The sequence below is a fragment of the Puma concolor genome, chromosome B2, assembly GCF_028749965.1.
Source record: "Puma concolor isolate L17-30 chromosome B2, mPumCon1.1.hap2, whole genome shotgun sequence".
Taxonomy (NCBI): domain Eukaryota; kingdom Metazoa; phylum Chordata; class Mammalia; order Carnivora; family Felidae; genus Puma; species Puma concolor.
Window position 1 is genome coordinate 114,106,075 of NC_141671.1, and position 22,601 is coordinate 114,128,675.

Below are 22,601 nucleotides of genomic sequence, written 5' to 3' on the forward strand. Positions count from 1 at the left end.
CCCATGAACTGTGAGATCATGACCGAAATCAAGAATCGGATGCTTAACTGACCAGCCACCCAGGGGCCCCTCTATTCTTTCTTATATTCTGTAAGCAGACCATTTTATCCTTCCTTCTGTTGACTTACTCCCACTGCTGCCCATTCTCCACATCCTTCTGCCCTCCGGAATGTTGCTTCCATTGTAAACAAGCTCTTCTAAACCCTTAGTCTCTTCCCAGAACAATTCTTCCACCTCCACTTCTTAACTGGAATTTGTCTTTTCTCTAATGGCAATGCTTTCTTAAAGAGTTCAGCCATCCAAAGGAGATGATGAGGTGTTTGTTGTTGTTTTTGTTGTTTTGTGCCTCACCTACTAAAAGGTCAAAGGTAGAGAAAGAATTAAGGGAGCCAAAAGCAGGGCTTGAACTCACAGTCCTGAGATCCAGACCTGAGCTGAGATCAAGAGTCAGCCACTTAACCAACTGAGCCACCCAAGTGCCCCAACAGTCTTGTTACTCTTCATGACCTTACCGTTTTACCCTCTTGCCTAAGAACTTTGTTTTCCAAAAGATTTATGATGTCTGGCTGTAGCACTCTGCCTATACCCCACTTTTTACATTCTACTGATTTTTCCCCAGTCTTACCAGTTAGTCTGAGAAAGGGAAAGGGGGAAGGGAGCAGTGCAGGCAGAGATGGAGGCTTCCTTTACCTCAGCTTTCAAAGAGCTGAAGTTCATAGTGTATGGACCTCTAAGGAAGCAGAAAGAGGGAGAGGCACCTCCTTTCAAAATGAGAAAATTGGCATAAAAATAGAAAGATCAGTTCATGAAGCTTCTTCCAAGCTAAGAAATTTGAACTTTATTCTAAAAGCTTCAAGGAGCTACTCAAGAATTTAGAACAGTGAAAGAAACAGTAAGATTTGAATTTTAGATCACTGTGAGTACGTTGTGGAAGGTGGTCTAGAAGCTATTGCTACACATTACTTAAGGCTGTATCAGTTAGACTGGAGATAAAGGGAGAATTTGGGAGATATTATGGAACTAGATTAATTAGAACTTGGGAAATATATGGGGTATTAGTGGGAGAAGAGCCTGAAGTAACCTCCAGGTTCATGTTTTGAGCAAGTAGGTATTTACTGATGCTGTTATATTTTGTCCTAATTAGAGCTTCTAAGCCACAAGATTATTGCAAAGATTAAATTAGTTAGTCCATTTAAAAGTTACTTACACCGGGGCGCCTGGGTGGCGCACTCGGTTAAGCGCCCGACTTCAGCCAGGTCACGATCTCGCGGTCCGTGAGTTCGAGCCCCGCGTCGGGCTCTGGGCTGATGGCTCAGAGCCTGGAGCCTGTTTCCGATTCTGTGTCTCCCTCTCTCTCTGCCCCTCCCCCGTTCATGCTCTGTCTCTCTCTGTCCCAAAAAAATAAATAAACGTTAAAAAAAAAAAAAAAAAGTTACTTACACCATTCTGGGGTACCTGGGTGGCTCAGTCAGTTAAGTGTCCGACTTTGGCTCAGGTCATGATCTCAAAGTTCATGAGTTTGAGCCCCACGTTGGACTCTGTGCTGACAGCTCAGAGCCTGGAGCCTGCTTCTGATTCTGTGTCTCCCTCTGTCTCTGTCTCTCTCTCTCTCTCTCAAAAATAAATAAACACTAAAAAAAAGAAATAAAGTCACTTACACCATTCTTGGCATGAACTCTTATTTGCAGAGATACTGAGTATACACAAGGAGGTTAAGGTCAGTGTGAGGGAAGAGAGGGGAGGTGAGCACAGAAGATAAATTGGATTTTGGACTTGTTGAGTTAGAAGTTGGCCCCCCGCAGGACCTCCAGTCAGATATACAGAACTCAAGGAACTCAACACAACAAAACACGACTGCCTGGAGCTATGGCTTGAAGGGTCTTTAATACAGTGAAAATCACAAATTTAAATTATTAAATCAATTTAAGCATAAATAGAGCAAAAAGAGAAAAATGATGCTTGAACTGAGAACAAAGTTCTGAGCAAATCAACCTTTAGGAGGAGACAGAGAGAGAAGAGCCTAAGAAAGATGAAACATAGTATACAGGAATTCAGACACTTGAGGCATTAGGAGAAAAGAGTTGACAAAAACAGGGGGAGGGATGTCAGCATTGTAAAATGCTGCAGAAAGTTCCTTTAGAATAAGGACTAAAGAGGGGCGCCTGGGTGGCGCAGTCGGTTAAGCGTCCGACTTCAGCCAGGTCACGATCTCGCGGTCCGTGAGTTCGAGCCCCGCGTCGGGCTCTGGGCTGATGGCTCAGAGCCTGGAGCCTGTTTCCGATTCTGTGTCTCCCTCTCTCTCTGCCCCTCCCCCGTTCATGCTCTGTCTCTCTCTCTCCCAAAAATAAAAATAAAAACGTTGAAAAAAAAAAATTAAAAAAAAAAAAAAAAAAAGAATAAGGACTAAAGTGTCAAAAAGAGGAGCTTGATATACCTAGAGATATTTTCATAGAGTAGTAAGATGTAATACTTGATTTGGTCATCTTGAGGTCTCTGTCAAAGAGGAAATAAAAAAATGAGACTAACAAATTTTGATTGGGGGAAGGAAAGATGACTATACTTAAAGGGAAATGTGAGTTTGTTTTGTTTTTGTTTTGTTTTGTTTTGTTTTTGAAATAGAGGGATGTTAGTATATTTGTGCCGGAGCAAGAGAGGAAAGTGGGAGAGGCTGGAGGTTGAGAGGAAAGGGATAGGGATTACATTAGACCAGAGAAAAGCACCTCCTGCCCTGTCATAGGGGGGTGGGTGAAAAGATAAGCACAAATAGTATGTAAAGAAGGCTGCTAAGGAAGAAAATTGAGATACTTTTCTCCTAAGGAGAAGTGAAGTGAAGTGAAGTGAAGTGAAGTGAAGTGAAGTGAGAGCCAGAGTCATCTACTGAGAGACCAGTGAAAAGTGTTGGAAGTTTGAAGAGGAATCTAAAAGTTTGAAATAAAAGAATAATCAAAGAAAAGTTGTCTGGTTTTACATAATATTATTTTGGGACCACCTTAAAAACCCAATTGAGATTAGAAATCATCAGTTTGCAGTGACTTCTTTTCACAAGGCTGGTTGTTATTAGGTATGAATCTTTCTTCTTATTACTGATGCCTTTGATTATCATTTGGACTCCTTGCCTTGGTTCTGATCTCTGTGTTTCTCTACTTGTCTTGACCTCTTGCCTTTGACCCCAGTCTCTCAGCCTGAACACCTCTTCAACAGTGTTTCAAGTTGGGACACCAGATCATTCATCTGACTATGTCCACAGACCCTGCCTGTCTCCTCTTGCTTGTGCTAACATTGCAGGACTTGACTTCTGAGCCACCTGATGTTCTGACAATTGCAGGAAAACTCTTGCTTGTTCATCAGGCCTCCAGCCTAGCCCCTCTTGAGGATCTGGGAGAACAATCATCTTTTGAGAAAGTGATCACCAGCCCTGGTTTGATGAAACCCCAATGCCTCCAGATATCTCAGGCAACTTCTTGGAAGTATTTTTTTTTTTTCTGAAAACAATGTTAAATTTATTTTAACACATAAAATTTTGGGTAAAGGAAAGGAATTGAAAACAAATTAGACATTAATAGGGAATTCAACTTCTACTGAAATTTAGCCTCTTTTTGATAATATGATGTCATGTGTCATTTATTGACATCTTTCTCACCCAGGTAGTGAGTAGTGCAGAGATTATAGCAGTGCTTTGAAAATGATGTTACTGTTTCCCAGGGCCAATTTCACATGATGCCTATTTCTTAATGTACAACTGCCAGGTTTCCAACAACTAAAGAGACCAAACTTATTTTATAGTCTTGACCATCAAATATTTGAAGTGGAACTGTGGGATGGGAGAAGGTGGAGGATAGAAGGAGAGGAAGGGGAGTGTGAAGAGTTCTTCATTTGATAGAGTGCAATATCCATGAAAAGTGGCTCTCCTCTTGATGCAGACTGGCTGGGTCCAAGCACCCAGACAAGATCCCACAGGACCAGCCAAGAGGGTCCTTTGCTTAATGCAAGATAGAAATCAAACGTGAGCTGAGAGAAAGTGAGAGCAGGAGTTTACCAAAGACATAGAAAAAGTGTAGATACAGAGAAGAGCATCTGAGAAGCTCGGAAAGGAAGGAAGAATGAATCTCATCTTTGTTTGTGGTCTGGGCGTTTTATGTGGATGGTGGTCTGATGTACGTGTCATCTCAGGCACCCAGGAACTGGTCAAAACAAGTTTGAGTCTTCAAGTGTCCAACATAAGTCACTTATACCCTAAAACCCGGGGTCTTGGCCTCAAGGTGTCTGGAGTCAGTGATCTTGGAAAATGTTCATGACGACCTCACCTCATCACTCCTTAGATAATATCTATTGTGCTGAAAGACTCCAAAGAAATTACTAACTCCTTGACCCTTACAGGGAGCCCATACATTATTTATTTATACTATTAGCTGTGTGTAGGGCAGGAAGTACAGGTCCTAGCAAGAATAGAAGCAGGAAGAGGAGCAAAAAAAATTTTTTTTTCATGTGATCCCTTCAGTTTTCCTGTCTCAATCTCATAAGACTTCCCAGAGGCCAAAGACCCTGCCTCCCCCTTCCTGGTTGAGCTAGAATTGCTAGTTGTTCTCCTTGGGGAAAAAATGAATGAGAACCATGACAGAATTATTGATCATTTTTAGTTGTCTGCCAGAAGGAAACTTGATGCCTTGGTCTTCCACTTGATGTCTACTTAACCTGGGTCTTTCTGTCTTGTTTGGGTACTATCTGAATATGGAAAGGAATACTGGTAAAGTAGGGAGAAGGCATCAAATATTACTACTTAGAGTTCCCAGTGCCCAAAGTATATGTGAGGTAAATATTGCCATAATTGCTCAGAATTGTGTCCTACAGTGTGGAGATTGGCTACTGCAGACTTGCAGGGTGGTGAGAAAGGTACATACATCAGAGGAATGCTATGTGAGAACTTCACGTGATGGCTGAAAGTGGTGGCTGAGGGTCAGAAGGGATTACTGAGCCCCACCCCACCCCAGTAGAACATAATGAGGTCATTCACCCCCAACAAGTCCATACATGATAAGCAAGATCAATGGAGCAGAACAACAGAGGGCACAGCAACTTTGTTATGGTCAATTATATAAAAAGTGGGTATTTCTTTGTTCTCCTTCCCATCTGTATTAGTCAGGGTTTTCCAGAGAAATAAAACCAGTAGAATGTGTATATATAAAGAGATTTATTAGAAGGAATTGGCTCACATGAAAAAGAAGCTGGGAAGCCCAGATCCAGGAACGCCACAGATGATATAGTTTCAGTCTGAGTCCAAAGACCTGAGAAGCAGGAGAGCTGATGGTGTAAGTTCTAGTCAAAGTCCAAATCCAAAGGTGAGAGAAGATTGATGTTCCAGCTCAAGTACAGTTAAGCAGAGAAAGTTAATTCTTCCTTTCTTAGCCTTTTAGTTCTTTTCAGTCCTTCAGTAGATTGGATGGTGACCACCCACATTGGGGAAGATAATCTGCTTTACTTAATGTACTGACTCAAATGTTAATTTCATGCAGAAACTTCCTCACAGAAACAACCAGAAATCACATTTAACCAATACCTGGTCATTCTGTGGCCCAATCACCCTGACACATAAAATTTATTATCACAACATCTCAATTCCAGAAATTTAAAAATAAGCAGAATTTTTCTTATAAATGGATTAAAATGCTTAATAGCTGGCAACTACTAAAAACCTACTTAATCAGATGAAGATGTTAAGAGAACCATACAATATTTGGGACATACTTATGTTAAAATAATATTTATTGTTGGTCTGCAATTCAAAATAAAATGAGCATCACCTGGCAACCCTACTATCATACCTTGTACCAAAATGAGTAATAATTTGAGTTACGCAATTAAATGGAAATGCTGATTTCGTTCATTTGACAGCATTCACATGAAAAATAAATTGTACTTGTGTTGTGTGTTGCAGTGAAAATGCATTCAGAATGGCAACCAATAATGCATGTTGTTAATGTGTTAACATTTGGAAGGGAAGTTATAAGATTCTTTAATTATCCACCTCAGAGTCATCCCCAGATTCTAAGAGACTTTGGATATGCTGACTTCCAGTTTAGAATGAAATAACAGAACTAAAATTCCTCTAACCCTGAACAAATGCTTTGAGCTCATAAAATCATAGAGTTTTAGAGCTATAAGGGATATTAGGGATCATCATTTGATTAAAACTACTCTCGCGCTTTTAGATGAAAAATTGCTGGTTTTAAAGAAGAGAAGTTATTCGGATGATCTTTCAGCTCTGCTGCCTGACATTCAATAAAGCAGAACATCTAAGTTTTACTATCAAACAGCTATAACCGTGCTGTCAAGTACGACTTTTTAAACCTGTCAAATAGTCATTAGTTCTTCCTTCTTAAAACATCTAACTTTGAAGCTGTCTCTCCTTTCCTGAGAAAATTCAAGGAATAAGTTATTTTATGAAAAATTACCTGGATAGAGTAACTTCTTCCTTAAAAAGTAATTCTGAGAAACTACAATTGAAACCATTGTAATCATCACATTTCCAGGAAAAAAGTCGTTGTGAGTCTTGCTGATTGGAATGCCTCTGTGTTTATTGGTTAGAGCTCCCTAATTAACTGAATGTTTAAAATTATAATTGTCTTCTTCCTCTTTCGTAAGGAGTTAAGAGCATGAAACTTTTTTGGTGTTATCATAATTCTTTAAAAGTGTCGACTCTACATCACTTCATGAATTACTAAATGTCCAAACTACCAGTAGACTTAAAACTCATGAAAAAAAAGGGCTTTGTTGGCATCTTTTCTCCTCATAATTAATATTCCCTTACTGGTATACAAGGTCTTGATGCAGAAGAAAAGGGAATAATGGCAGAACCATGCAATAGGTCTTGATGTGTCTACTTAGACGTGGCATGCATCACTGCCACTCACATTTCGTTGTGTGCAAAGCAAGACCACAGCCAAGCCAGATGTCAGGGGGTTGGAAGTATACTCCTTTCACAGAGAGGAGCACCAAGGAGGGCCCTACAGGAATGAGCCCAAGAGAGAAGTCCAGTGAATATTTTGAATTAAAAAAAATCATGTTATTGAATATAGGACATTAAAATCCAAAAGAGATGAGACTAAACCACATGACCAAGCTCATAAGTTATTTATTAGAGTCATGATTGAAACATAACCTCATAATTCATAGACTTTCTGTTTATTTCTACTTGCCCCCTCTTATGGACATATGCACACACACTCCCAAGGTTTTATTTATAGACCCCTCTTCTCCTTATCTCCATGCTCAGGAAGGAAATAAATATTTCTAGTGTCACTCTAAGGCAACTAATATTCAAATTCATAGAGGAAATGAGTTAACAAATGTGTTCTCTCTCTTTCAACTAATATCCCACTATAGTTCTTTCAAGAACCTAAAATTTCACCACAGGGAACACAAACAGCCTCTTCCCAACCAGTGGTCTCTTCTTAGAAAACTAGTGATTACTTCCTGTCTTTGGTTTCTGCTAAACCTCTACAGTCCTAGAAGTTTCATCATGCATTTTTATTCTTAACATAGATAATATTGAAAACTAAAACTTGAGTAAAAAGGTAATGAGGAATAAGAAAATCCAAGGGTAAATCAGGTAAAATAAATTGGTGTGTGAGAGATAAGAACTGAACTTGAAACATGGAGACTCTTTGTAAAAAAAAAAAAAAAATCATCTGCTTATAGCCTGCAGTAAGTGTGGATTTTAGCAAAACATATTTAATTGGAGCAAGACATCATGGTTCCATTTCGTCTTTTAGTCTTTCAATAGATTCTGTAGAAATCCCCTGCTGAAAGAAAGCACATGGTATTGCAGCTCAAAATAGAAGTTATTTTCAATCCATGTGTGAAGGCAGAGACACAGCCATGGACCTCGTATCCTGAGTACCCTTCAAAACTGATCATCTATTAGGATGGTGGATACTTCTTGGGTGAGGGCTAGAAATAAGAAAAGACAGAGTAGTTGAAATGCCATTTTTATGAAAGGTGCTCTTTGCTCTTCTTTGAATATCACTGAATGGCTAAGAAATGGTCCACAATGTGTCAAGGAGCTTTCTTTTGCAGCCAAAGGGAGGCTAGCTGTGAATGGTAGAGAATATCTACCTATCCTGTTCTTTCAGCTCTGCATGGCCAAGGATGATGACAAGTGACATCCTTGGGGTATGATGAAATAGAACACAATGCTCTGGAATATACAAGGCATGCTCTGTTTGTGTCAGAGGCTCTGTCTAAATCAAAAGTGGTGCAGAGCATCAAATAGCCTGTTAAGGGATCTGGCAGCATGACTTCTTGAATCTATGCTAGTTAAGATTTCCAGGGCTCCCAAGTGGATTTCATTATGTTAGGGAATATATGTGAAAGCAGAAAGATTGGACCACGGTTTGAGTGAGAACCATGTTACAGTGAGTTAAAAAGAGTGTTAATATTCACTTCAGCCAAGCAAGCGGCTGTGATGTGCCTGGATGCCATCACTGCGGTTCCAGGTATTGTTTATAGGAGGATGTAATAAGTGACTGCTTATGTGCACCCACAGATACTGTGAACATTTAGAGGTTAGCATCCAGTGAAATTCTAAATGCCATCCATACATGTAGCTTTTTCAAGTGGAAAGAACTATTTTTCAAGGCAACCCATAAAAGCATCTGAAACCAATGGCATATTTATGTGCTCTTATACATAATATAAAAGCAGTCAACCTTATTGAATCTAAATTTTATTTTTACAAAGGAGATTTATTTTTCAATCATGATTTATATCATATTAAACATTTTATGTGACAGTGAGCTATCCCAGAACCCTATTAAAAATATTTATTTTCAGGAATCTCTGTTTATAAGTCATTGTTTTTGTATTTTCATTTTTATGTTTAGTTCTTTAAGAAAAAATAATTTACTTTGAAATTATTTGAGTATCTGAGAAATCCTTGAGTATCAAGAAATAGACTCCAAAGGGTTAAATTTGTCTAGTATATATTTGATATTTGAATTTTTATAATTGCAGAATAATTTGATTAACTCCTTTTATTTTTATATGTCAGAGGAAAAAAGTCAGGTAATCCCTCTGTAGATAATAATTCAGTTACATTTTTTTGAAAAACAAATTTTTCTACAGGTAGAAGAATAGAAGACATTCTCTTAATTTTGACCAGAACTATTTTTGCCAATAAATAACAGTGCTCTGCACTTAATAAGCCTTCTCTATATTTTTCTTAAGTGAAACCATGAAGAACCATCAGATTAAATAAAATCTCCCAATGCCATTACTACTGATACGTGAACTATACATCCAAAGCATTGACCTCCTGCTTCAGATGGTATTTTTTGAATCCCGATTGAGTTCCACTTTGAATGTCCAAGTCGTTACCATATAGGCAGGGAGGATAACATGGTACTCAGTTTATATCAGAGGAAAGAGAGGAAACTTAAGTCACTCTGATCAATTCAAGCTCTATCCATAATGCTCTGTCAATAGACGCACCACGAGGCAGCTCCAGTTGAATGCTAATCCTTCCATTTTTTAAAAGGTTACGAGGCATGTTAGCTTCACAACTTCCATTAAAGCCAATGGGAGTTATACCATTACCATGCTTTGGAAAGAATGCCCTCTAATACTATTGATTTTGATCTTTTGAACTCAAGCTCTGATGCCTGTGTCCATTGACAACTACCCTGCATAGTTCTTACAGGATTCTGTGCTCCTGAAGTGCTGGATTAGTGAGTAAGCTTCTTTTTTAAATTAATCAGCTTGTCTATCTGAGACAAATGTTTTTATCTTAATACCCTTAGAAATGCCACATTTCAAGCTTATTTCCCATAGTTAGAGTATACAGTTCAGAAGTGCCAACCATGGGTTTTGCAGAAGTAAATGGAAGGCCCAGTCCAGGAAGAAGGGAGCCAGTGTGACATGGTCAGATTTTTATTGTAGAAAGTGCAGTGTGTCTGAAGAGTAGGTATTTGATTAAGAAATGTGGGTAGCAGGGCAAGATAGAAAGCAGTGATTGGAAAGATTGTGATTGGAAAGAAAGAAAGATTGGAAGGCTCCTGAAGATATCCAGGCTGCTGACAATGGCAGTATGGCCTAGAGTGTTGGCAATAAAGATTGGGGGGGAGGGAAGAATGAAAGAATTCCAGTGATGCTTAGAATTGATGAGCCAGGCTTTCAAAGCAAATGAGTGAAACAGTATCGTTAAAGGTCAGATAATGGTGTAAGTTCTAGTCAACGTCCAAATCCAAAGGTGAGAGAAGATTGATGTTCCATCTCAAGTACAGTTAAGCAGAGAAAGTTAATTCTCCCTTTCTTACCCAGATAATGAGAATTGACAGGCTAAATAGAAGAACCCAACCAGTGGGGGCAGCAGCAAGTCGGGTCCAGCCATTTGCTAGCAAAGTAGGAGTTCAGAATTAGTGCTGTCATTTATTTTAATTAGAAATAAAAGTATACATTTGGATATTAATGGGAATCTCCTAATATATAGGTATTAGCATCATCATGTAGACATCATAGAACATATCTGGACGCTAAATCTGCCCATGGGCTGCCATTTGGGGTCTGAATGTTACATTGGATAGATGAGTGAATAAATGAATGACTGGAGTATATTGACTCTCCTTGGTTTTATGTGATCTCAGGTGTTTGTGATTCTAAAACTAAACTTACAAGAGTACATGTTTCATACTAACTGCATTTGAGAAAAAAATTTATATTTGATCATGTGAAGGCTAAATAGTCTAAAAGCTTTCTTTGAATAAAAATTATGTTTGTATTTTAAATTAAACATCTTTTTATTCTGATTCATTTATGCAATTTGGTACTTGTAACAGCTGTAAATAATGATTGTCTAACAGCTAATATCAAATTTTCTTGGAAATGACTTTTTTTGATAACATATCATAAGCCACTTTTAGATGACTTTTGAGGATTCACATAAGGCATAAAGTACTCTGCATAAGAAAAGGAGAAAGGAAGACAGGATATGAAAAGGAGAAAGAAAAAAAAACTAAGGAAAAGACTAAAAACTATGATGGTGAAGAATTTTTTTTCTTTTATTTTCTGCAAAATTACTTTTTTGTTCTTTGTTCTTCTTTTAACTCCCAGCTTTAGAAACTCAGACGTTGTTGATCCATATTTCTTTTTCTAATATATGTATTTGAGGATGAAAATTTCCTTGCTTGCATCATCCACATTCTGGTGTGTAGAACTTTCACTGTCTTCAAGCTCCATGAGACCAAGCCCCTTTGTGTCCCCTCTAGCTCCCTAATGGTAATGTCCTTATCATGTAATTATTGCTGCTAATGGTATTTGACCTAAAATCAATATGCCTAAAAAGAACCAACTACTGCCATATCTCATTAAAAGATCTCATCTAGTGACATCTAGTCATCTAATTACAAAGACACTGAACAATGGGCATACTAGAGTAGACAGGCTGATGCTTTGCCACCAGAATTTATAAATCATTTATAATATGTGCTACTTTATTTCACCTTTATAATTTAATCATCACAACAGCCCTGTTAGGAGATGTGATTCCCAGTTTGCAGAAGAAAAGAGCAGTCACAAAGATTAAATGAGCCCAAACCACAAAAGCCACATACTTTTATTCTACAAGATATAATAGCTCCATGTATCTTGATATTTTTCCCTCTTCTCTCCTCCTGAAAATGATTCTGCACAGTTATGTGTCATGTCTGCCTTCAAAGCAGAATTGTGCTCTTATCGAAGTATATACTTGTATTACTTCTGTCATTTCAAATGGCTTTGTTGATAGTCAATTTTGATATTAATTTTCCTTAATTTTCTGCATCTCCACTTCATTGCATACATTTTGGTTCATAATATTTCATTCTCTTCAGAGAAATAAATCAAGAATTACTCGTTTCAACTGTCTCAAGTGTAGAATTAACAAATGACTTCAATTCAACTGTTATTCTGTGTCTGTATGTCAGCTTAAAATTATTAAAGTTATAAGATAGAATATTTGATTAACTAAACTGCATCAAAATTTACTATTCCTCATTGAATTACTCCACAAATTAGGATTTTCACAGTTTTACTTCCCTTTTATTTTCTATTATATTTACATAGGATGACCATGTAATTTATTGCCCAAACTGGTACACTTAGAGAGTGAAAAGGACAAGCAAATGGAAGAACAGGGCTAAGCAGACTGTCCTGGGAAAACCGAGATGTGTGGTCATCCTAGGGTGAATAAATATATGACCCATTTACCCTTACCTAAACTAGAAAGAATCAATCCAAGATAGATCTCAGCAATGTTGGTTTTAGGAGATGAAGTGTCACAATACTTTAAATTCATGAGGGCTTAGTCACCCTCTCAAGAGGAGATGTGATTCCCAGCTCCTCTCAGCTGTTTGGGCTTTGCTGCCATCGGAGGATGGCCATGCCACAATTGTAGGTCTGAGATATAAAGAGCATAAAGGACATGTTCCTTCTTTGAGGATTAAAATGATAGCTTTCTCTGCAAGGGCTAGACCAGAGCAAAGTAGCAAGCACCATTTTCTTGTAGTTCTCATAGCTGAAGACCACTGGATGATTGCCAGACCCCACTCCAGATGTACTGAATTAGAAACCCCAAGACCCAAGCTCAAGACCATGAAATTGTCACTGAATCCTTAAGTGATTCGTATTCACATTACATTTTGAGAAGCACTGATATAAACTAAATACAAATACTAAAGTATTGTGGTGTAATCACTAACTGCTACCTCCTTAGATCTCCCTCTGGTTCATTTGCTAGCTTAAGTGTCAAGACCCTCCACCAATTTGCATTTTATTCATAAAACTGAAGCGTTTTCAGACTTTCTAAAATTCTTTCTTTCCCAGAGTCTCTGTCTCTCCCTCCCCTCTTTTCTGTTCTCCTTTTATTTCTTTCTCTGCCTTTTTCTTCTTCTCATAAGAAATCGATGGATCATTGCTAGATCATTGTCTCCATTCCTGATAGTTTTTACTAATTATTTTCACCAAAAATATTAAATGTTTCTAATAGTAATATTTAATAATTATAATAAAATATAAAACAGAGAAGTGACAATACAGCTTTCTTCCCCAACTAAAAGGTACCTGTCTAAGCATTTCATCTATTTGAATTGAGAAATGAAATCGACCCTCCTAGTTATTTTATTCATTTGCATGTCATGCTGTAGGAATCTGTTGGTTACAGATTTCAAGGCTCTGGGCTCACTGGCCTTACCACCTGGCTTTGACTGTATTCCTTACAACAAAGTATCGTAAGGCTTGAGGGCAAGATCTCTGCTGATTCATTCTTGTATCCTGAATAGCTCTTAGCAGAATGTCTTGTACAGGGAAGAGACCCATTAATATTTGTCAAATGAATGAACGGTGGAATAGAAACACCTGGGCTTCCTCTTAACTTGTCACACTGAGCTCATAAGTGAATCAAACACGTGAAGAGACCCTTTCACAGTATAAATGAGAGTAATAACTCCTGCTCTGTGTAGCTTTCTAACAATATTTTAACAACTGTGTTCAATCTTTGTAGTTATTAGGACTTTGAAAATAAAAGAAAATGTTTTATACAAATAAATAATTTAAAATATTAAGGCAAGTTGTGGACTGGTTATTGTTACTTTTATCCCCCGTGTCTGTAAACAAATTAGTGGTGTAGTTAGAGAGTCATGATTAACAAGCATTTACTGAGACCTTACTATTTAAAAATGGTATAGCTGAGTTAAAGAATAAATGGTATAGCTGAGTTAAAAGAAATAAAGCACATGACATATTTTCTTCCTCTCTATCATGCAGCCTTGACGGAAAGCAAAATTCAGAGTACAATTACCGAACAATATAAGTCTATGTACAACAAAGCACTAAATTGAATATAATTAAGCACATTTTCCTTTAATCATTCCCAACTACAAGAAGTCGGAGGGGGGAAGAGATGTTGGCTCCCTGTGTAATGAAACATGCTAATATTAGTTGAAGATGGAATACACAGAATTTCAAATTGCACTATGGGGGATTTCATGGTGATATTTCCCTAACAGATTTTTGAGCTCAAGTTTTGCCATGTAAAATGATGAGAAAAAGTGATACTGTATCAGATTTTTTTTTGTGTAAATTATTTTGAAGAATCTCTATTTCATGAATTTAGGACAGGTTACCACAGGTTACCTAAGAGAAAAAACAACTTTGTAATATGCAACATGATTTCCTTTAAAATTATTTGTGTTTGTTGATAACGTACTGAATCCCTTTAGCTTACAGATATTAAGAACAAGGGACAACCTTTTTAGTGGGGTTGCTATCTCAGGGAGGGCAAGGCCACCTGTGCCCCCCAATGCTTTTGTTTCTGTGCAGTGTTCCTAACGTCCACATCTTTTCCTGAGATGAACTCTTTTGGGATACAAAACCTTTTGAAACATAAGGGTTTGGACTTTAGGAAAGAATTTTTAAAAGTAAAGATCTCAAGTTAGGTTGGTGCTGTTTTTTATCATTTAGGTTTTATACATATTTAAAATTTCCATTTTACCTCTATTTTAAATCCTCCCAAAGTGATAGTACCTCTACTCACCTTCTACAACTCTGTACTCATAAATATTCTATTTCTTGGAAATACCTTGATCTTAGAGCAAAGAAAAGCAGATAGCATCCTGGGGCTTGCTTTTCCCAGAAGACTTATGCTTTTTTTTTTTTTTTTTTTTTTATTTCATGCCAACTTCGTTTTCTGTCCAGTAGAGAGTTCTTTTCTACAGGGCAAAGGGGCAGACATGAAAGATTGAATAAGTTCACAATCATACTTCTACTTGCCCTTTGCATTTAGTTAGTAATATCTCGGTGCTATAGTTCTCAACACTGCATGTAGATTTTTAAAAATTCAGCTATCAAAGGAGTTTTGCATTGAAGTATTGAACAACTTCATAAAATTTACCAACATTTTTTAAATTGTACACCCATTAGAGTTATCAAAATGGAAGAGAACTTTTCATCAAGGGAGAAAATTAAATTTCATAATTTCTAGCATTTAATATGAATTATAAATGCATAATACTAATAGAAATAATAATATATCCTTTTCAAAAAAACCAACATAGTAGCAAGGTAAATGGAATGAGGAAAAGTGGAGTAGTAAAAGGAAAGAGAACTTAATGATAGCTTTATCTTCATGAAGCCAGTCACTAATAGTAATAGTAAGTCAGAAATAGTAATAGTAAGTAGCTATATTGAATCAATGAACTTTTCATCTGAGTCATTCTGTTCATATCACCAGCCCCATTCTTGTTCCTTCTAAAGAGGGGTTTTAGAATCCATATTTTATAATTTTGAACTACATTTTAAGAAAGGACTCCAGTTAAATTGGTTAATAATTAAATAGGACAGTAGTTGGGTCACATAAATGGGGACTTAACAATCATCTCCTTTGTTACTAAGCAGTTGGCCCTCTCAGGTCATTCATCAATGTGAGTAAGGATGAATTGCCGGCGATAGAGAAAAGTGAAATTATGGAGGGGAAAGTTTGGAGTGTTGGACTTAGAATTGTTTCTGGAAAACACAAAGGAAATGAAATAGAGACAGCATAATGAACCTGGAATACTATAAAAACCTGTTGTCATTCATAATTTATATAAGTTTTGGAATAATTCAAATAGATTCTGTAAAGACACTAGACCCTAATGCTCATTTTAAATGATTATGATAAAGTATGATTTTAGTATATAACTATGACCTTCAAGTTACTACTGCCACACTGGATTGCAAAACTTAATCTTATTCTTCGTTATACACATATATACACAAAGATGTGTATCTATATATGAATAAATATGTGTTTATATATATTGTATATATAAGGATATACACAGAAAGATAGATTGGTGTGTCTTTATTATAAGCATAAGCTAAAAAGGGAACTGCCTATGATAAAATTTATGTTTTCAGTACCAAATGAATCGAACTTTTTGGCTTTACCATGATCTCTTGTCAATGTCTGTTTTCTTCTACCATTAGTCTGCAGGCTCTTTAAGGGTAGAGACTATATTTACCCATGTCAACTCCCCCCTACCTTTAGGACTTAACATATTACGGGCACAAACCAGGCCCTTAGTAAATGTTTCATAAATTGAACTGAATTGTCTTCCTTATCTCCCCCTTCAAGAAGATGGAGGTAATAAATGGTAATATATTTGGAGGGTAGGGAGATCTAACCATCTGAGGTAGCAGAGGCAATAGAGGAAGAGAATTCAAATATCACCTGGAGCTAAGCAGGCAGCCTGGTCTGCTTAGGGGGATGGCAGTGAGTATGGAAGGAATGTGCCCCCACCCCAACAAAGGGATCTGTGGCTATGCAATTCCAATTGATTTCCTAAAGAAGCCTATCTTGCCAAATCTTCCAAGTTTTCTAAAGAAGCTAGACATTCCAGAATTCCTGTGGAAACTTCTGAGTTTTAAATGTCAGCAAACAATTTGAGATATTTTTTTTTTTTAAAAACACTGTGCCCGACAAATAATTTCCATGGCTCACATCCAGCCCTGGGGCTGACAGTTTTGACATGACTCAGGGAAATGGAAAAACTGACCAAGAGGGTCAAGATGTTCATTAGGCAGCATTGCTGGCCACAGGCAGGCGCCTACAGACTGTAATTCTTCACCCCACTGTCACCTGGCTACAGGGTGGTAATGTTAATGACATTTGAGTGAGGAAATACATATGTCCATGAAGATTTGTCAGTCTGTGGTATATTCCCTTAATGGCTGAAAATCAGCTGTCTCTTATTATGTTATTGTGGTTTGTTTGGTAAAGCTCTGGGTTTGGGAGTGTTTGTGGCTGAAGAGCTGGAAACCTCAATGTAAGCGAACATAGGAATTGTTCAGGGAGAAGATATACGGGTGAGGCAGGAAACCAAAAAGCCACCTCTAATTTCAGTTGTTGTCTGGAATACAAACAATGCTCCTAGTTACCTGACCAATATTTCCCCTCAATTGAAATGATCTGCTGAAGGAAAATAAATACTCTTTCTTGCAGCTGCAAGAGAAGGCAAAAATCCTCTTATGATCTCATTTGGAGAGTAAAAAATAAATTAAAAAAAAGAAAGAAAGAAAGACAGCCGAAACAATCATTACAAGGCTTGAGGCTAACATCAGTTTCACTTTATTCTTTCATCATTGGCCTTAGAACAGTTTATAAGGGGCTTTGAAAGATTCTGAGGTGAAGAGAAACCAGAGCATCTCCAAATGTTAAAAATTGTTTAATCGAATATTTCTTAAAACTCATTCAGTTGGTGGCCCCTAGGAACCTTGATGTGTGGGAAATTTGAAAGGGCATCTTGAACATTTGGCATGGGGGTGGGTAGGAGGATGAGTGAGGATGATGAAGGTAGGTCCCCCGTTGGTCCTCTGCCTGTCTCCCACCCCCTCTTCTATGCCATCCCTAGTGTGCATCCAGCCTCCAGCAGCCCTGCACCCCTCACTTTTCCTGGAACAGTGGAAATACCCCTCCTGAATGCACAGACTTCACAACCATGTGTCTCAGACTGTTTGCTTAGGAAAAAGAGTGGGGGAGGAAATGGAGCAGTTGCTGAATGCTTGAACCCTGAGGTCAGAATGCCTGGGATGTTTTTTGTCTCCATCCCTTACTACCTGTGACCTTGTGCCCCCGTTTCCTATCTTTACAATGGAGACAATAGTAGTACCTACCATACCAGATATATGTGAAGTTTAAATTAATTAATTAGTAGATAAAAGTTCATGGAAGATTTCCAGCCGTGTAGTAAACCCAGTGTAGTGCTAAATTTAAATGAATGATTAGTCTCTCATCCTCTTCGTATTGCTATTATCTCTCACATCTCCTTCTCTGTGAAGCTGGCTTTGCCTGACTGTCCTTTCCTTTCCGTTTCATAGCACTGTCAGGTGCCTGCTCTCTAAGACAAACTGCTGCATGTGACCTTTCATTCACAATGCTTAAGACAGTGTATTATACTATCTATTTACACATCCTTCTAAGCTGTGGGCTTAGTCAGGGCACAAACAAGATTATAATCTTCTGTTGTATTATCCAGAACTTATTCCAGTGTTGGACACATTACAGACACTCAAAATATGTCAGTTTGACGAAGGAATGAGAAAGTATGTGCGTGAAGTTTGATTCTCACACCATTTCATGCCTGGCATTTAGATTAAATATGCATTGGAATGAATACTGTGTTTTTGTGATTTGGGCTTGGTATCTGTCATAGCATAAGGTGCTTTCATATCTTTTCCAGGGTGAATTATCTGTACTGGGTAAAATGTGCTTTGGGTTTCCATTTCATTCACTTCCATTAGTAAACTCTGACTCTTCTCAATTTTAAATACAATATTATCACACACTTTGCTTAAGCTCTTAATATTGCTGTCTTCGACACGAGTTTTCTGGACTACAGAAGTGGCATTAGGGTCTTGTCTCCAAAGCACAACACTTGCTCTCTCTGGATTCACATTGAAAGAGGAAGCAGATAGCAACGTTACTTACTTCACTTCTACAAGATCAGTACATTTGACCACAGCGTAGGTGAAATAAAAAATGAATACAATTCTAAGTGACATTTCTCCTGATGCGGTATATTTTGTGAGTTTTTTTTCAAGGAAGTAACTTGACTATCAATAGAATATTTATACATCAGAAGAGCTGACTCAGAACAAGTTCTGTTGTAACCTTACTCATCTTTATTGTCTTATTTCAACAAGTAAACACATAAAGGATAGAATTATCATTATTGAATTCCTGACTGTAATCTAAAAAACACTCATTTGCACGAAATCAAAGGCTACTTAGAAAAATTTAGAGGGGCACCTGGGTGGCTCAGCAGATTGAGCATCGGGCTCTTGATTTCGGCTCAGGTCATGATCTCACAGTTTGAGAGATTGAGCTCCACATGGGGCTTTGTGGGACGGATCCTGCTTGGGATTCTGTCTCCTTCTCTCTGCCACTCCCCCATTCATGCTCTCTCTCAAAATAAAAAAAATTAAAAAAAGAAAAATTTAGAAAACGCTATTTTATGTCAGAAGTTTGACCAAGCATCCTTAACTCTATTTTATAAAATTAGAACTAGCTCATTTGAATATTATCCAAATTCTACTTCTTTTTAAAATATTTTATTATTTTGTTATTGTTGTTATTAGTTTGATCATCTTCTTTAAGGAATCAGAATTTAAAAGCTGGAGGGGCACCTGGGTGGCTCAGTCGATTAAGCATCTGACTTCGACTCAGGTCATGATCTCCCAGTCTGTGAGTTCAAGCCCCGCGTTGGTCTCTGTGCTGACAGCTCAGAGCCTGGAGCCTGCTTCAGATTCAGTGTCTGCCTCTCTCTCTGCCCCTCCCCTGCTCGTGCTCTGGTCTCTCTCAAAAATAAATAAACATTCATTTTTTTTAAAAAAGCTGGAAATTTGACTTAAGTCATTAAAGGAGAAGAAAGAGATAAGGAAAATAAATACTATCAAAAACAAGTAGGTGAACATTTTATTTTAAATTGTAGAGCAGAATGAAATAGTTGTGTGTGTGTGTGTGTGTGTGTGCATGTGTGTGTGTGTGTGTGTGTGTGTGTGTAACTAAAGAGATAAATAGACATATATATTAAAGAAATCTGGTCTCCTTCATGCTGGTTGTTTATAATGTAATGAACTTGTCTAATATGGCTTAAATGTGACTTCCTTGAGGCAGGCAAATGAGCTACACTGGACCTGCCATTCTATCCTGAGGTCCCCATAATGTTACGAAGACTCAAGATGGGGGCGTTTTGAGTGTTATCCTGCCAGTACCATTGAGCAAGAAATGATTCCTTTTATCAGCTTTAAATTCCACAGTACGTGTGGGCATCAACTGAGTTTCAATTTTACTTGCAGCTGGAGAAACGATGGTGGGAATTTCTACTTTTTAAAAAATGTCTTCCTCTTAGAACTACCATTCATTCTCAAAGTTCCTATAAAGATTGCCATTTATATTTCAAATAAGTATTCACTTTTTTCCCCATAATTTATATGTGTTCTGGTTTGATTATATAGTTTGTGCTGAGTTTTCATTTGAATCATTCCAACTCTTTGGAATAGATATAGGTCTTATTTACAGGCACACGGTTTTTATGTGAAAACTGCTGGGGGAAAAAATCGAGAATCAAGTGATACAGATTACTTTGCATTAATTAAAGGAGAAATCCTTCCCTTCCTTATGATTTGTGGCACAGCAGCAATTTATTTTAGATAAATTAAATTCACGTAACTTAACAGCAAATTGACTAGTCTGAACTTACTTCTTTTTATGTGCTTATCCTGTGGTAAAATATTCAAAAGATGAAGTTACCATCCTGCAGCATACAGCGTAAACCTCTGTGGAAATCTAATTCTTAAAGTCTTATGCCCCTAAGGCAGCAGAGAATAAGGGAGGCTGAAGTCAGTCGACCCCGACTTTAGTTTCTAGTATATATAACTTACATATTGTATGGCTTAAAAATCTCTGAGGCAGAACTTCACTCTACTATAAAAGGAGCCATTGAGTCAGATGATCTCTAAGGTCACTTTTAACCTTTATGAATATATGGATTAAAAGGGAAAAAAAGTCCAGGAAAGATATAATCACAATACCCAAAACTAAGTAGACATCTTAAAGAGAGTATAACTTTATCAAATCATTTCTAACTATGTATCTCTGATGATGATTACTGATGTGGTTATTATGTATTATTTGCGTGGGAACATCTAAGGAACATTTGAATTTTGGAAGAACCAACTACAAAAGTGAGGGAAATAAGATAATCTTGTGGGAATTACACTATCAAATTGACATGTTCAAGAGCCAAGAAATACAAAGTCACCTAAAAAAGAGCAAGTAGTTCTCATGCCAGCAGGACTGGAATGTAACTTTCTGAATGTTTCAATAAATCCAAAGCATGCATGTGCAGTAGCAGAAATAATTGGAAGAATAGAAAAAGGAGCTCCAGTGCACAGATGGTGGCAGGACCCAAGTGATCACAGTCCAGTGGGAAGCAAGGCCGAGCACTTTAAGTATTTCCATGTCAATAACAAGACCATTGTGAGATGGGGAGATGAATGCATCATGTTATCTCCTCCCGATGCTATTAGAACCTCCATTCATCTGACTCCCCTTGTTCAGACTTTCTGTTCACCAAACTACCTTCTGATTATATAATATGCATGTCTGCCTATTGGAAGAAAGGGCACTGAGGATATGCACTTTGAATATTGCCTGTCCTGATCACAGTGATTTCTTGTGGAAAATTAAAATGGGTTTCTGATTATGATTTGGCGTCCCATGTGCTTTATCACAGGAACAATATCATGCCAGTTGGGCTATTCTAGACTTTATAAGTATTATTTCTCATCGTAAATTAATAGATAAGTACCTCGATTTTGTATGACATTTTGGCTAACATAAATCAACACTCAGGACAGGAAAAGCCTTGGACACTAAGAAATGTCTGGTCATTCAAAGCAGAGGGACAGATTTTCAGATGAGTTAATCAAGTCATTACCCAGTGAGTTTTTACCTAGATCCAGCTGGCTTTCCTTTGGGTAACACTCCATTCATCAACCTATTTTTGAATGTAGAGAGGAATTTTACCAAGAGAATCTAAATAATCATTTTGTATAGGTCAAACCCTGGTTAATTTTGGAGTAAGAGAATGTCTAAATATGATGGCACCTTGAATGTCTTTCAAGCCGCTGACCCCATATATGTAAGGGTTTCAAGCAGAATTACTAAAAATAAATATTTAATTTCTTTTCTTTTAATTCCCCCACGAGAATGTAAGATTCAGAAAGACAAAAACTTAATTTTGTTCGTCACTCTTTCCAATGCTTAGTTCAGTGCCTGAAACTTGGAAAAGACCATTAAATACATGTGCAATAAATAAATGGGACTTCTTCACATTTTCCATCACTTGAATTTTTCAACTTCATTGCTATGCTAAGTTGAAGCAAGTAATCTCCATTCTGTTGTTTCTTTTTTTTTAACGTTTATTTATTTTTGAGACAGAGACAGAGCATGAACGGGGGAGGGTCAGAGAGAGAGGGAGACACAGAATCTGAAGCAGGCTCCAGGCTCTGAGTTGTCAGCACAGAGCCCGACGCGGGGCTTGAACTCACGGACCGCGAGATCATGACCTGAGCCGAAGTCGGATGCTTAACCGACTGAGCCACCCAGGCGCCCCTCCATTCCATTGTTTCTGATGCAACGTCTGTCATGCAAAATTTCTTTACCTTTGCTTTTCAGCAGCTTGTCTATGAAGTGCCTACATATAGTTTTCTTAATTTTTATCCTGCTTGAGTTTGTGTATCTTCCCCCATATTTGGGAAATTTTCAGCCACAATTTCTTCAAATATTTTTTCTGACCTAATGTCTTTTTCCTCTCCTTTTGGGCTTGCAATTGCATGGATATTAGAACTTATTTTTTTTTATTTGAGTATAGTTCACACAGTGTTACATTCATTTCAGGTGTACAACATAGTCATTCAACTTCCTCTATATATTATTTTATGTTACCACGAGTGTAGCTCCCATCTGTCACCATATAATGCTATTATAATATCATTGACTATATTCCCTATGCTGTGCCTTTTATCACCAT

At 37.6% G+C, this 22,601-nt stretch overlaps 1 protein-coding gene across 6 annotated transcripts in view; it reads left to right on the forward strand.

Moving 5' to 3' along the window:
* The window catches only part of NKAIN2 (sodium/potassium transporting ATPase interacting 2), a 1,006,832-nt gene that overhangs the window by 772,377 nt on the left and 211,854 nt on the right, over nucleotides 1–22,601 (forward strand). The gene's annotated exons all lie outside the window — the stretch shown is intronic.